Here is a 15295-nt window from a genome sequence, read left to right as displayed (position 1 = left end):
TTTAAACTTGGGCACCAGGCTTCTCCCAACCTGTCCAACCAAACTGACAATCCTTTTGTCTGTTTCCACTTTGCATGTAGGTTTCTGTTAATTTGATTAAGACACCAATTCTATATGTAGGTGCTAAATCTCTTGTTAATATCTTAAGGTTGGGGTCCTAATTGAGAGCTTTTTTTTCACCTACCGGAAGCATAAGTCCTTTTGAAAACTTATGGTTTTTGAGTTTTGGGCATTTTTAGAATTTGTGTTTCATGTATGGGAGAGTGTTCTAAAGTCTGAGTGTGTGTGGAAACAACTGAGCATTTCCAGAGCCTTCCAAATGCTGTGTACGTTCCACCTGGACTTTTAGAGTTGTCTGCACCCCTACAGTTATCTCTCAAGCCTCTTATTTTTAATTGTGTGATAAGAAGTCTCATATTTGCTATAAATACTAAGGCAATCATATTGGGGGAAAAAAGCTTGTCAACGTAGATGAGTCTTATCTTTGATTCTGTAATTCTACTTCTGGAATCTAACCTTTAGAGATAATTCTTAGTACAGAAACAGTTTTATGCCCAAAGATATTGAGAGCAATTTCCCCCTTTAAAAATTTTTTTTACTTTTATTTTTTAAAAGATTTTATTTATTTGAGAGAGAGTGAGCAAGAGAGAAAGAGCAGGGGGAGAGGGACAAGCAGACTCCCTGCTGAGCAGGGAACCCTACGTGGGGCTCAATGCCCCCCTACGTGGGGCTCGACCCCAGGATCATGACCTGAGCTGAAGGCAGATGCTTAACCAACTGAGCCAGCCAGGTGCCCCAATAAGAGAAAACTTTTAAATAAGATAAAACTTATCTTATTGACAAATATGACAAATATAAAACTAGTAGTGATGTTATACAACCACCAAAATGATTTGAAAATTACCAAATAAGAGGCGCCTGGGTGATTCAATGGGTTAAGTGTCTGACTCTTGATCTCAGCTCAGATCTTGATCTCAGGGTCATGAGTTCAAGCCCTTCACCAGGCTCCATGCTAGGCTTGACCCTTACTTAAAAAAACAATAGTACCAAAGGTACTTTATTTCTTACTACTTGTGTTTACTCTATAATCTTCATTCAAGTTATTATTATCCCCATTTTTCAGTCTTGTGAACACATAATTCTTTCTTAGAATAACCAGCTTGTAAGGTATAGCAGTGACAAATACTGAAGCAGGTGAACGAAGTACTCTGAGAGGAGCTGTGAGGCTGACACTTCATTGATTCCTTGGGATGCCCATAAACATAACAGCCATAGTTGTTTTCTTGTTGTTGTTCTTGAAATTTTAAATTTATTTATAAATGAAAGTATATTTTAGTTTTTCAGGATAAATTGTAGCAACAATCCTTGGAAGCTGCTTTTGTAATCCTATATAATATTTACTATCCTATGTAATATTTGCTATATTGGGGGAGGGGGTGCTATATAAAGTCTGCCTTTCTTTGAGTTTATTTTTCTAGCCTCTAATTCTTTGATTTTTGCTCTCCATAATCACTACTAGGTATTGTGGTTGTTCTTTAGGCTCACACTCAAATGGGGCATGTATGGGAGACGTCAGACGTAACTTTTACACTCTGAAATTGTTTCTGCAAAAATATAACTATAAATAAAGACGAACTACCACCCATGTTGATACATAACATTAGTATCAATCCATAGCCAGATTTTAAAAATAATAAACATGAGAACATGAAAGGAGAATATTATTTTAGATTTTTAAATCAATACTTAGTATTATCTAAGTGCAGTAGGGTGTCCTTCAGCCTCATAGGCACTTAAAATGAAGCCTCCAGACCTTCCACAGTAGAATTTTAATGCTAGAGGAGAGGGGCAGAGGAAAATGTCCTATAGTCTACCTCCTTCAGGTCATTTCTGCTTGACAGGCTACAGGCAGTACTGGGAACCAGGACAAGTTACTTAAATTGCTGGAAACCTTATGTGTAAAATGTGGAGGCAGGAGTTGGATTAAATCAGCATTTCCTAAACATTGTTTTGAGAAACTCCAGTGCTCTCTGAGGAGTTGAGAGGTAACCATAAGTAAAGAGTTTCCCTGATCAAATACATGGGACAAATGCCACATTTCCCTTTGGAGATTCCCAATGTATGTGAGTTTATTCTAGGCTGTGAGATACTCTGTAGTAAAGACATATTTTCCAATGTTTCACCCAGCATGACTTAAATACATTTGATGACAGAATCCTGTTAGCAAGGAACATATTTTGGGAAACACTGAACTACGTTTTTTCCAAGCTTCAAGATTCTGGGGTTTTAAACATGCCATCCAAAGGTTGCTTAGCAACATGACAACCACGTGATTTTCCCACTAGATGGCACCCTTGAATGAGATTTACTTTTTATTTTCAACTAGTTTTCTCTGTGGACCTTTCCGGACATCGCTTTTCCCATGTACTAGGAGAGAAGAGTTATGAAATTGATTTTAAGGCCATTCTGGTAACATTTTACCAGCTATTTAAAATAAAACAGTTGTGTCAACTGTAGGGATAAATAACAACCAAGTTTGAAATAATATATGTTTTTTATCTCACTAGAGCAAATAACTTTACTATTATTATTTTTTTTAATTAACATAATATTTCTTTCAGGGGTGCAGGTCTGTGACTCATTAGTCTTAATACAATTCACAACATAGAGCAAATAACTTTGTAAAAAAAATATGACTTGAACAATACTGATGTGTCTTATTTTTTCACGTTTTAGGTCAGACTTTAGCCAGACAAAATTTAGTTGGACATTTGGGTTGTTCTACCGATCAACTTGAAATCTGGAATTGTGAGACTGTCAGGGAATCTGGTGGCAGTTGGGGACTTTCTTTAGTTACTATGATGGGTAAGAAGTGTCTTCAGCTGTGACACGTGTATGTTTTGTTAGAGATTACTGAAATATTACTGTGCTTAGTTGGCAGTCCAAAGTCAGAAGGTCTGACTCTCTAGGCAGGCTGTGGTAAGTGGTCTCTTAAAGTCTGCTTCATGTTCTAGTAAATTTTTGATTGGTTCTTTATTAAAAATGATTTGCTATTAGGCATTAAGATTTTGCTGGTCTGTGGGTTAGTCAGTTAGTCTGTCTTTCACTGGGTCTCACTGTTGTAAGGTTAAGCATATTAGCGTCCCCCGCACCCCTTCCCTGGAGTTCATGGAATTTCACACGTTGGTTTAAGTGTGCCCAGGAGTTTTGGAAAATGAAAGCAGCTTTACTTAGGAATAGTCATGCTTCGAGTCTGTTCAACTGGAGGATGTTTACCTATTAGAAATGTGTGCCTTTTTAATGATGGAAAGGGAGCTTTTAAAAGTATAATGAAGAGGCTTCCCAAACAGCTTCCTGAATTACCTGAAATACAAGTGTATATTGGGGGTAGGGGTGACAACCCAAACTCTGACTGGAGTTTTATCTTGCTCTTTCAATGCTACTTTTTGAAGGTGAAATCTTTGTAAGGCCTGTTAGATCTTATTCCAGTGAAAGATTCTTTCTGAACCCCAAATAGCACCCTGAAGACATTAAAATTCTTACACTTCCCAAAGGTAAGTTGTCTGCACTGGGATTTTCTTAGCTCTACTCTCAGACCTGCTATCATCTCTTGTTTTGTGTTTTCCTTTAGCTTTTTCCTCCACCGTGTTCATCATGGCATAGGTCCTAGTTTTTAGCTAATCTTTGGGTCTTAGATTTTTAGCATAATTTGTGTGTTGCACTCTTATTTTGTTACAGTATCTTTTTGAGCATTTTGATGCAGATTTTGTGATTGTGGTTTATAATGAAAATGTCAGTTAAACATAATAATAATCATAGTTAAAAAATAATAAAATAAAAAAATAATAATCATAGTTGGTGTGTATTGAGTGCTTATTGTTCCAGGCACTGTGCCAGGCAAGCATTTTACGTGTATTAGCTCATTTAATCTTCAGAGCAACCTGAGAAGGACAGATGTCTTTTCTGTGGCATTTTCAGATGAAAGTGGGGGCAGATGTCCTTTCTATGGCATTTTCTCATGGCTTATGTTTTACCACCACATGAAAGATATGAAATATTCTTTTCCAAATATTTTGTGGAAAGTGCATGTGAATCTTTGTAAGGTAGAGATAGGTTGGGCCAAGTGGCCACAAGTGAGTAAGGATCTCCTGATAATGAGAACTCAACTGCCAATTTTGTTCTCAGCTCTAGACACCAAGATTTCTTGGCCTGATGGCTTCATATTCAAATATGTTTGGCCATGTTTCTCAAAACACTGAGTTACTATACTTTGCATTAACAGTGCTTGGCTTTGTCTTTTATGCAGAAAGCCCCTCCAGGCCTCTGTAATGTGTTAAAAAAGATCTTGTCTAAAACTCATGAAAATAAATAACATAAAACTGTTCTGAATAAATTTGAGTTAAGTGAACAGAACCCTTTTCTGTGTATGTGTATTGCGTACATATAGTTGTGTGCTCCATGAACACATGTTCTGTCATTGGGCCTACGACCAATATCCTCCATAGCGAAGGACATCTCATAATTTCCATTATAAATTATTTTAGGGGTTTATAACTAATACTGTAAAAAATTCAGCCCTGCCTGGAACTTACTTTATTGTGTTTGCAGAATTAGTTATTGCAAGGAAGCATGTAGATGAGAACGCGTCTTTGTCTTAGCAGTTGGAGGTGGTGCAAATATTTTTGTAATTGTTGTGAAGGATGGGAGGGATGCCGGAAGTATTTCAGGGACCTCAAAGATTCAAGTGGCAAAGAGTAACACATCAGTTGGATTCTGGTTGTCTGAAGGACAAATACAAAGTTTGACCATTAACTTGTATGTCAGTTATAAACAGGCAGCATAGCACTGAATTCTGTGAATCTCTCTCTTTTTAAAGAAATTAATTGGTAGAATGAGTTCATTATTAGAGGCCTATAAATTTGTTTTTATTTTAAGGCCAAGACTCAACTCAAAAGTCCCTTCTTTGGAAAGCCTCAATAATTTCTAAAATATACCGAGCACTTTAAGGAAGTGCACTAAGCTCTTTACATTTGTTTTCTCATTTATTCCATTGGACATCTTTATTTTACAGATGAAGAAACCAGAGATCAGAGAGATGCAGTAACCAGCTCAAGATCACAGAGTAGGAATTGATAGAAGAGCTGATAGATTCTGGGGTGCAAGAGCCTGTAGTCTGTACTGCAGTGTGCCTCGTGTTTTCTGATTCTCCCTTTTCACTGACATTCCTTTAACATGGTTGTTCTCAGCTTTGGGGCTTATTAGAACAAGCCAAGGAGCTTAAAAATGCAGACATGCAAGTCGCACCCAGATCAATTAAGTCAGAAACACTGGAAATGAGGCCTAGATGATTTTACTCTGCAGAGAAGATGGGCTGAGAACTACCCCCCGCAACACACACACATTTTATTCCTGGTCAGCTTTTATAGTTGTGAGGTCAATTATTTCTCATGTAAAAGCTTAATTAATTTATAACCTACTCACTTAAAATTCGTACCAGTTTGTATGGGCTGAGCAAAAGTTTCCCTTTGCAAAGGATTTGCTAAGTGAATTAATAGATGACACTGGAGCATAAAGGAAACATTTATCCTATTAAAGAGCACAAATAGCTTTCATGCATCATTGAAAACTGTATTCATTATAAACAAATTGATAGGTGAATTTCATGTCATTGTAATGTCTGTTAAATAAACTTAAGCAGTCTTCATCTACTACATTTTGTTAACCTGATTGATTATTTGCTTTAGAAAAATGTTCTGTAACTAGAAAAATATTCTGTAATTGTAACTTTTGATGTAGTCAACTTGAGATTTTTCTCACCTTTAGTTGAAATTAGCTTTTGCTGTGTGATACACTATAATGTCATTTTGTAGCTAGGTGTTTTGCCTAACCCATGAGATTTCAGATTTCTTAAAGATCTCATCTCTTACTTTTTTGGGGGTACTTATGCCCATTTTTCCCTGAAGACTTATTTATTTATTTTATAGAGAGTGTGGGGTGGGGGAGGGGCAGAGGGCAAGGGAGAGAGAGTCTTAGGCAGACTCTGCACTCAGCATGGAGCCCAATGCAGGGCTAGATCTAACAACCCTGATATCACCACCTGAGCCAAAACCTAGAGTTGGACACTTAACTGACTGTACCACCCAAGCACCCCTACTTATGCCCATTTCTTAGTGCCCTTCACCTTGCAGGTGCTCTCTGAATGCATGCTTATGACTAAGGCAGTGCCTGCTTGGGCAAAACAAAACTTCAGTTGAGGAAAATGTAGAGCTCACATTCATCCTGTGGACATCAGATGGCTAGTCATATTCATATAGGTTATTTATGATCCACATCTGTGGGATTGGTCCTGCCCAAGCCACACCAGTTGTTGTTGAATTTTTACTCCTGGAAAGATCCAAGAGCTCCTGCTATGCAAATGATATATTCCTAAATGTGTGGTAGATCTCCTGGATGGCTCTAGAGCATAAAATAGGGAAGTCATGGAGAGAGACTGTACCTGGTCTACTGTCAATTTTGTGCATTTCCAGAAAGGCAAAATGGTGCAGTAGTAGTTGAAAGCTAAGGGTCTGACATCAGTGGACACAGGTTCAATGAAAGGTTATTCCATTTAGTAACAGTGTGGCCTTAGACAAGCAACTTATCTTCTGTGAGTATTTCCTCACCTTGAAGTAGGATATTGTGAAGACTGAGTGAGTTAACTTATAAACATGATTGGAATAGTGGATGGCCAGTTGTAAACGTCAGTATATACTACCTCTTAGTATTAGTATCAAATGGAACTAATAAATTTAGAGCAGTAGCTATTAACAGTGAATGATTCTGCCTCCCAGGAGGATTTGGCAATGACTGGAGATAGTGTTGGTTATCACAATGTGGCAGGTGTGGGTGTGTGTGTACTCCTGGCATTTAGTGGGTAGAGGTCAGGGATACTACTAAATGTCCTACAATACACAGGACAATACAGAATCATTTAACCTCCAATGTCAATGCTGTCAAGGTTGAGAAATCCTAGTTTAGAGCCTAATAGGTACAAGTAAGTGAAGATAAATCAGCAAGAAGAATTGAAATATTAAAATACCCTGGTATATTAAGAGAAGGCAATTCATGAAGATACATGTTTCATTTAAGAATCTAGGGAATAGGGACATCTGGGTGGCTCAGTGGGTTAAAGCCTCTGCCTTTGGCTCAGGTCATGATCCAGGGTCCTGGGATCCAGCCCTGCATCAGGCTTTCTGCTCAGCGGGAGCCTGCTTCATCCTCTCTCTCTGCCACCTCTCTGCGTACTTGTGATCTGTCTGTCAAATAAATAAGTAAAATCTTAAAAAAAAAAAAAATCTAGGGTGTAGGGGTGCCGGGGTGGCTCCATCAATTAAGTGTCTGTCTTTGGCTCAGGTTGTGATCCCAGGATGCTGAGATCAAGCCCCACTCAAGGTCCCTGCTCAGTGGGGATTCTGCTTCTCTTTCTCCCTCTGCCACTCCCCTTGCTTGTGCTCTCTCGCTGTCTCTCTCTCTCTTTCAAATTAATAAATAAAATCTTTAAATAAAAAGACTCTAGGGAATAGATTTACTGTGATGGCTAGGGAAGAAATGCCACTCAGGAACAGTAAGGGAGGTTTGCTTTTAGGAAATAGGACACAAGACGGTGAAATAAGCTTGAGAAATACATGGGGATACTATTTAGGGATTAAGCTGCTAAAAGGCATGTTCTTCCTGCTACTTCTGGAGCTGTCTTATAAAGAAGCATTCAGGTAGTGGAGGAACTTTTGTTGCTTTTAAAATAAAACTAAAAGTAATGTGTTCATTAATACACACAAATGTGCACACACATGAATATATGGCTGGTAAATTATGTGGAGTATTAAATTAAGGTTATTGGGAAATAACCTCTAATTCATAGCCAGCAGTACATTGGCTGTGTACTGACATATACTAGGTCCCTTCTGCATATCTTAAAACAATCAGGTTCAAACATTTGAAAATGAGTAGTGGTTTTTTTTTTATGAGTTGAATTCACATTCTGCTATGTATTTCGCTATGAATACAATTGGTTTAGAAGACTAATCTAGTGTTGGAATGATCTCTAGTGACCTAGAACAGAGGCAGAACTTACAATGTGTTGAATATATATTTATTCAATTTATTATATGTTTTTAATAATTTTTAAAGAAGACTTTATTTGCTTGAGATAGAGAGCGCTCGCGCATGAGAGAGCACAAGCAGGGGAGAGGGGCAGTCTGAGGGGGAGAAGCAGGCTTCCTGCTGAGCAGGGAGCCTGTTGCAGGACTGGATCCTAGGACCCTGAAATCATGACCTGAGCCGAAGGCAGAGGCTTAACCCACTGAGCCACCCAGGCTCCCCTTATTATATAAATATTTAAAAAATCTTATATTTTTAAAAATAGAATCCAACCTCTTTGACGTGGCATCCCAGGTATTTTGCAGTGATCTCCAACCTATCTGTTGAACTTTTTCTCCCACCATATTCCTCACCCCCTCTGTGCACTTCTTATACCAGAGTGATGATAACAGGAAGTCAAACTTTAGGGGCAGGGTTTTTTTTTCTTTGTCCCTAAAGAGAACTTGTTTTGCTCCCAGATATATCACTTAGCACAGAGTGGTCACTCAATAAATAAACATTTGATTAATACATAATAATAACTCTCTTTGTTGACAAAGTACAGAATACTAGCGCTGTGCCTTTTGTGCCTTTATTCCTCCCTCATCCCAAAAGATTTTCTTATGGAAATGTATCTTCTCTTTTAAAATCTACTCAAAAATTTTCTTCACAAGATCTTCTCTTATTTGTTTTTCAACCCAGTTCTATCAGAATTAATCTCTCCCTCTTGAGTGGCCCAGAAGACTGTGTTCTTCCATTTGTTGGATCTGGTCACAGCAATACCCTTGTCCTTGTATTGTATTCAGCTCAGGGTAAGAAGCCATGGCTGTGCATTCTTATATGGGCCACAGGGCTTTTGCACAATGTACCCAAGTTCTCATTAATTACTCAGTGGGTCTTCCCCTTGTCATCAACTTGAGGTTCTGTTTGCTATCATGCTATTACAATGTGTTTACTTTGAAATAAGACTAAGAAGATGAAGTCTCAGTAGACTTTTAGCTCCCTGAGGGTAGGGTTGTGTCTAATTCTATTTGGTAGTTTCTTATCTAGAGTAGCATAGAGAGCATGCTCCAACAGATGTCTCTGAAATGACTGATGCTTTGAATTGCTATTAGGTGGCTAATGCTTTTTTGTTATATATTGTTTGCTGTGTGAAAGGCAGTTGATGGTCCTCCTAGTGTCTGTGTGATGAACTTAATTAGGGAGGTAAATGGAGTTACTCTATTAGTCAATAGATAGTGTGGGACTGATTTATAGGCTAGATCTTAACTTGTAAAGAAAGAGTAAGATGGAGGTCAAAGAGATTCCTCTATAGAGAGAAATTAGCCTTTAGAAGACCTTTTAGCTTGTTTAGAGGTATGCTCCCCTTAGATTTCTAAAAGTCTCTGACACTTAGCCTACATTAACTCTTTTTCACTTGGTGCCAGAGGGTACTGGGAGAGTAATACCCAATTTATAATATAACCCCTGTCTTCTAGGGCCAAGTGCTCTAGTACACGGCGAAGCAAACTTTTTCTTATAGGGGCAGATGACAAATATTTTAGGCTTTGCTGGCCATTCAGTCTTTTTTAGTTACTCAGTTCTGCCATTGTAATGTGGTTGTAGCAGCCATAGACGATACATAAATAAGCATGACTGTTCAAATAAAACTTTATTAACAAAGCTGATGGCCTGGTTTAGCTTGTGTGTCACAGTTTGCTGTGAGTGTGGGTGAGTGTATATATATGTGGATGTGTGTATGCATATAAAACTAGCTGTTCAGGTATGTGCTTTTTACTGTTAACATTGTAGGAACTGAGGTGGGAGGGAAGGCTGGCCAGGGTAGTAGGGGAGAGGCTGATGACGGAAGGTTACCTGTTTTGTCTCTATGGTCACATATACAGAACTGTTCTTTGTTCCACTTTCCTATCAAGAAAGTTTTGTTTTTTTTTAATTTTATTTAAAAAAATTTTTTAAGAGGTTTTATTTATTTATTTGACACAGAATGAGAGATCACAAGTAGGCAGAGAGGCAGGCAGAGAGAGAGGGGGAAGCAGGTTCCCTGCTGAGCAAAGAGCCCAATGTGGGGCTTGATCCCAGAACTCTGAGATCATGACCTGCGCCCAAGGCAGAAGCTTAACCCACTGAGCCACCCAGGTGTCCCAAGAAAGTTGTTTTTGAAGTTATTAATTTTCTCATGTATTTTACAAGATTTGCTAAGTGGACATTATAGACAAATGTTCCTTCTCACTTTGTCCAGTATAAGAGTTGGATGTATTTTCCATATTTTAAGGACTTATTTTACACGTTAGCATCTCTGAAATTGGGATGCATCTCACAGTTGATGGTGTTATTATAAGATTTTCCTTTCTCTGAAGGTATAAATTAAGATGTGCCTTACAATTATTGGTGGCTTGGGTTGAGAAGAAATATGGTAGCTGCTTTAACACTGCTTTTTAGTGTTTCCTTAAACAGGGTCATTTACTATATATATTTTAGTTTTTACTTTTACGTTTACTCAGCAACTTATTAGACACAAAGATTCTGAGAACATTTCAAATAAAGATTGGAAATGCATTTTTTAAGCTAATACTTATGTCCTGAAAGAGATTGGCTACTTCATATGTCTTAGTTAACGTTCTATTAAATAAACTTCTCATGTCAAGCACAGCTTTTCCTGTGCTCTTTGATAGCTTTGTCTTGTTTCACAGATTCAGATTCCCTTCATAAAGGTAAAATATGGGCCAAAATTTCAGAAATACATTTTGTGGTCTAGTGAGGAACCTGGTCGTAGCCCACTGTGTCTATTACCTATAACATTCGCTTTGTGAAAAGCACAGAATTTGAGAACAGGTGTTGGAATATATGTGTTTTCCCCCAATTTATCTCATTTTTATTTCATTGCTCTCAGATTCTCTAAAACTACGAAGTTCTTTATGCAGGACTGGCCTAATTAGGAGAGCTTGGGAAGGTTTGTAAAAGGCTTAATGTTCCCTCTCTTTCCTGTCTGTATAAATCAATTAAAATGGACTATGAAGAAACTCACACTCAAATCATGTGTAACTCTGGATTTTATTGCTGTGTGCTTATTTTCTACATTCAGGGAAGAGGTTCCGCTTAACTGTATTTATGATTTACGGTAGCTAAAGATACATTTCAACCAGTTTTGTGATATACGGGAACACAACATAATATAGAAACATTATTTATGGCCCCTATCAGAAGAGGAAAGCTGTTTCTTACACTGTGCTTATAGTTTATTTTTTTTTAAAAGATTTTATTTATTTATTTGACAGAGATCACAAGTAGGCAGAGAAGCAGGCAGAGAGAGAGAGGAGGAAGCAGGCTCCCTGCTGAGCAGACAGCCCAATGCGGGGCTCGATCCCAGAACCCTGGGATCATGACCTGAGCCGAAGGCAGAGGCTTTAACCCACTGAGCCACCCAGGCGCCCCTGTGCTTATAGTTTAATCAGTGTGGATAGTAAGAACATCTGTCTTTGTAATTAGTATAAAAAATCGGAAAAATTAAAAATCAGATTAGTATTTCACAATTGACATCTCTAAATATTTCTAAGTTAATCCTCCTGAGTAATAATAGTAAATACTCTTCAGTTTTAGTGGTCTTTGGCTCCTTTTGGCATGGTTTTCATTTATTTGTCCTCTTTAAAGTTATTATTTGAATGCTGAGTCTTGAAATAATCTCTATGTAGTTTTTTCTTCTTGTGTATTTTAGAAAAGGTCTTCAGTGCAAGAAGGTGGTTAAATATTAATTGTCAGTTGGTCATTAGAGAGAGATAAACTGTAATTCTTATACCATATGGAGAATTTTACAGTGTGGTATTGTGTGTGTGTGTGTGTGTGTGTGTGTGTGTGTATTCTGAGGCATTTCAAACTAGTTTTACTTAATGACATTCTTTTCATAAGGCATGCAACCTGAGAGGTAGGAAAGAGCAAGCCAGAGGCTGCAATTCATTCAAAGATTTCTTCTTGAAATAACTTCGGAAAAATAAGTTTTATTATTTTTTTTTCCCCTGACATCTTGAATTGCCTATTTTACCTTGCTTTACCTTAAAGTACTTAGGTGAAAAATATAAAGACTTTGTAGAACAGGCCCAAACCGAAGAGCAATTTAGTTGAGTCCTCTTATTTTTACACGGGAACCAGAGTCAGGCAGCCCCTACCCTTTGTGGGGCCAGGGCAAATGCTAATTGAGACCCACAGACCAAATGTCTAAATATGGTAAAGGTCTAATCAAGCTCTGCCTGCTTTCTGCCCTGAGGGCTACAGTCCAATGCTGCTTGGAGGCAGCAGGGACCTCAGTCCCCAAGGGTTGCCCTGTGGATCAGCAAGAGCATGATAGGGTAAGAGCTGGGGTCAGGCCTAAGACTCCTGGACCCTCTGATCCCCAAATGGGGATGATCTGCTTGAGCTCTCCAGGGAGGTGTGCTGGGCAGCTATTCTACCTCCAGGCCTTACTTGTCGGACTCAGGCCTTCCAGGGGTTTCTATGTGCCTCTCATACATCCTCTGAGCAAGGGGAACGGAGGGAACAGAGTTATCTGGGAGATACTTATTTTGTCCTTGGTTTCCAAGGGCAGAATCTGTGGTTCATCCTCTCATGGGCTCTCATCTCCGTATCCTTTGGCCTAGGGGCCAAGTTCAGCTAAGGAGTCCCTCCTATAGGCTTGGGCAGTTAACAAATTAAACAAACAAACAAACAAAACTTTCTTATAATATTGAAAAGAAAAAAAATTGCATTTTGGAGTTTCTCCTGTGTGGAGTCCTCTAGTGTGTGGCCCAGAAAAAGGGCCCCTCTGTCCTAGGTCTAAGAGAGGTCTAGGGGCTTGGACAACATTACACAGCTAACTAGTGGTTATTGTGGCATTATGATCTTCTTTAGAAACTACAGATTTTTTCCATCTACCTTATGACTTACAAACATGCTTGCTTCTGATAAAGTACAGAAAGGAGGAAAAATGGAAAGACAGAAAAAGACAGAAATCATTTAAATAATGTATTACTGACATTATCATTACCCCATTTCAAGTTTTCTTTCTCTGGTAGTTAGGGAACCTTTAAAAACTCACACGTACATTGTGACTTCGGAAGAAAGAAAGAAAGGCTATCAAAACACTCTCCTGTGAGAAATTTTCCATTTCAGGGAATTCAGGTGTGTGAATCACTTCCTTCTGTCCTGTCATAGAAGAAAAAAAAAGCAACATGACTTTATAGTTCAGCTGAGGAGGCCAGGGTTGGCGTTTTCCAGGGAAGATTGCTTATCATGGAGCAAAGCTATATACTGAAATGGATTTCTGCATAGACCTTACAGGAACAGTTTGCAGATGTGGACGGCATTCCCAAGAAAAGATTTTTACAGTGACTGACATCCCCAAAACCTTCCCAGAAAACGGAAAACGTGTCCTTTCTCAATTTCACGTATGCTTTCTCCTTGATCAAAAGGCTGATTTATCCATGGTGGCACCTGAAAAATAAATTTTTTAACAAGGTTGCTTCACAGTTAAGATGAAAGTACAAACAAGTATTAGACAGGCCAACTGGAAGGGCTCGAGTGTGGAGGATTTTATATTTCTTCTTGCAATAAACACATATGGAGTCCAGGAAGGGTGATGCCGTCATCTGGTGGGGTGATGGAGATCCCCACTGACGCTGGAAAAATACCAGGTTAATGAAGTATGAAATGTAGCGTTAGGCACAGGCAGGTATTTTGTGGGTTTGGGAGTCTGTTGAGGGGAATAAAATCTTAAATCCTGTTGGTCTGAAGGATCTGGGAGAAACAAGTGGGCAGAAGGGCTTACATTGAGGAGTGACAGGTTGGGTTTGCTTTTGCCTCAAATAACTGCACCTGGATGTTCTGTGAGAGGGCCAATGGAAGAACTGTCTAAAAGATTGTTCCCCTGGAGGTTTCGTATGTTGACTCGCCTTCATGTTTTTACCAACATGTGTGTTGGTCGTTCATTTAACACCTGTAACATATGTCTATTTTTTCATTGATTGGAGGGATTATGCTTGTTTACATGTCTGGCTTTACCCCTGGGCTGTGAGCTTTTCAGGACAGTGCTTAGTCATCTGTTTTTCTCCCTGTTCCCAAAAGAACTAAGGAAACTTTGGGCAAGTTGTTATTTAGTAGAGGTTGGTTGCATGGAACCAGAAAGGCAAGGTCTCCCTCAGTGGAAAGATCTATATTCTTATCAGCCAGGGTCCAGAAATTCCTCAAATAATAAATAGACCCCAGCACTTGAGAAGCTGTTGGCAAAAACATGGCCTTTAGCAGTGGGAGATCTAAAACAACTCCCAAAGCACATCATTTTCTCAATGCAAATTCTTAAAAAAAAAAAATGCAAGATGCAAGTTCTAAGAAAATTGAGGATGCCTTCCTCTGCAGAGAAGTCACTGTCCTTTAGAACAGAAAAGCATCACAGTGCAATCCACTTGAGAGAAACATTTGCTGTTTCTTTGGAAACAGCCTGCTCAGCAGATGGCCTTCACATTTAGAGCCTTGATAGTCTCAGGTTTGGAAACAATCATCCTGAAACAGAGAGAAAGAAAATTTGATTTTCTGGGTATGTGCTCTTCAAATGAAGATGATTTCTTGAGTGTTAACTAGGGGAAAAAAAGTATGGCAATATTACCTGAAGCTCTGAATTTATATATGGCCCTCTATTGCTTAGATATGTGCTAACCAAGGATATTTTTTAGTATGGATACATGAAGTGAGCTGAGATCATTAGAAAAGATTTTTTTTTTTTAAGATTTTATTTATTTATTTGACAGACAGAGATCACAAGTAGGCAGAGAGAGGGGTGGGGAAGCAGGCTCCCTGCCAAGCAGAGAGCCCGACGCGGGGCTCGATCCCAGAACCCTGGGATCATGACCTGAGCTGAAGGCAGAGGCTTTAACCCACTGAGCCACCCAGGTGTCCCTAGAAAAGATTTCTATAAGGATAAATGCCCACCTTACATTTCCTTACACATTGTCCTCTCTGCCCAGATCACTTTTCTTCCAACTACCTTCAGACAACTAATGTTGGTACATTTTACATATCCCAGCTTTGTGGTCACTTCCACTGGGGAGCCTTCCTTGAATTCTTAGATCCAATTTGGTTCTCCTCTTTTTCCTTTTTTTAAGATTTATTTATTTGGGGGGTTAGGGAGAAGGGCAGAGGGAGAGAGAGTCTCAAGTAG

The 15295-nt window shown here is 38.8% G+C and overlaps 1 protein-coding gene across 1 annotated transcript in view; it reads left to right on the top strand.

The window, feature by feature from the left end:
• LOC111143961 (ELKS/RAB6-interacting/CAST family member 2) overlaps positions 1-15295 on the top strand; it is a 943496-nt gene that overhangs the window by 217639 nt on the left and 710562 nt on the right. The window lies entirely within an intron of this gene.

This window comes from Enhydra lutris, unplaced genomic scaffold (genome assembly GCF_002288905.1).
Source record: "Enhydra lutris kenyoni isolate GAN:26980312 unplaced genomic scaffold, ASM228890v2 scaffoldscaffold10, whole genome shotgun sequence".
NCBI lineage: Eukaryota > Metazoa > Chordata > Mammalia > Carnivora > Mustelidae > Enhydra > Enhydra lutris.
The sequence above is the reverse complement of the archived record's forward strand: the minus strand, read 5'-3'. Positions and strand labels throughout refer to the sequence as shown.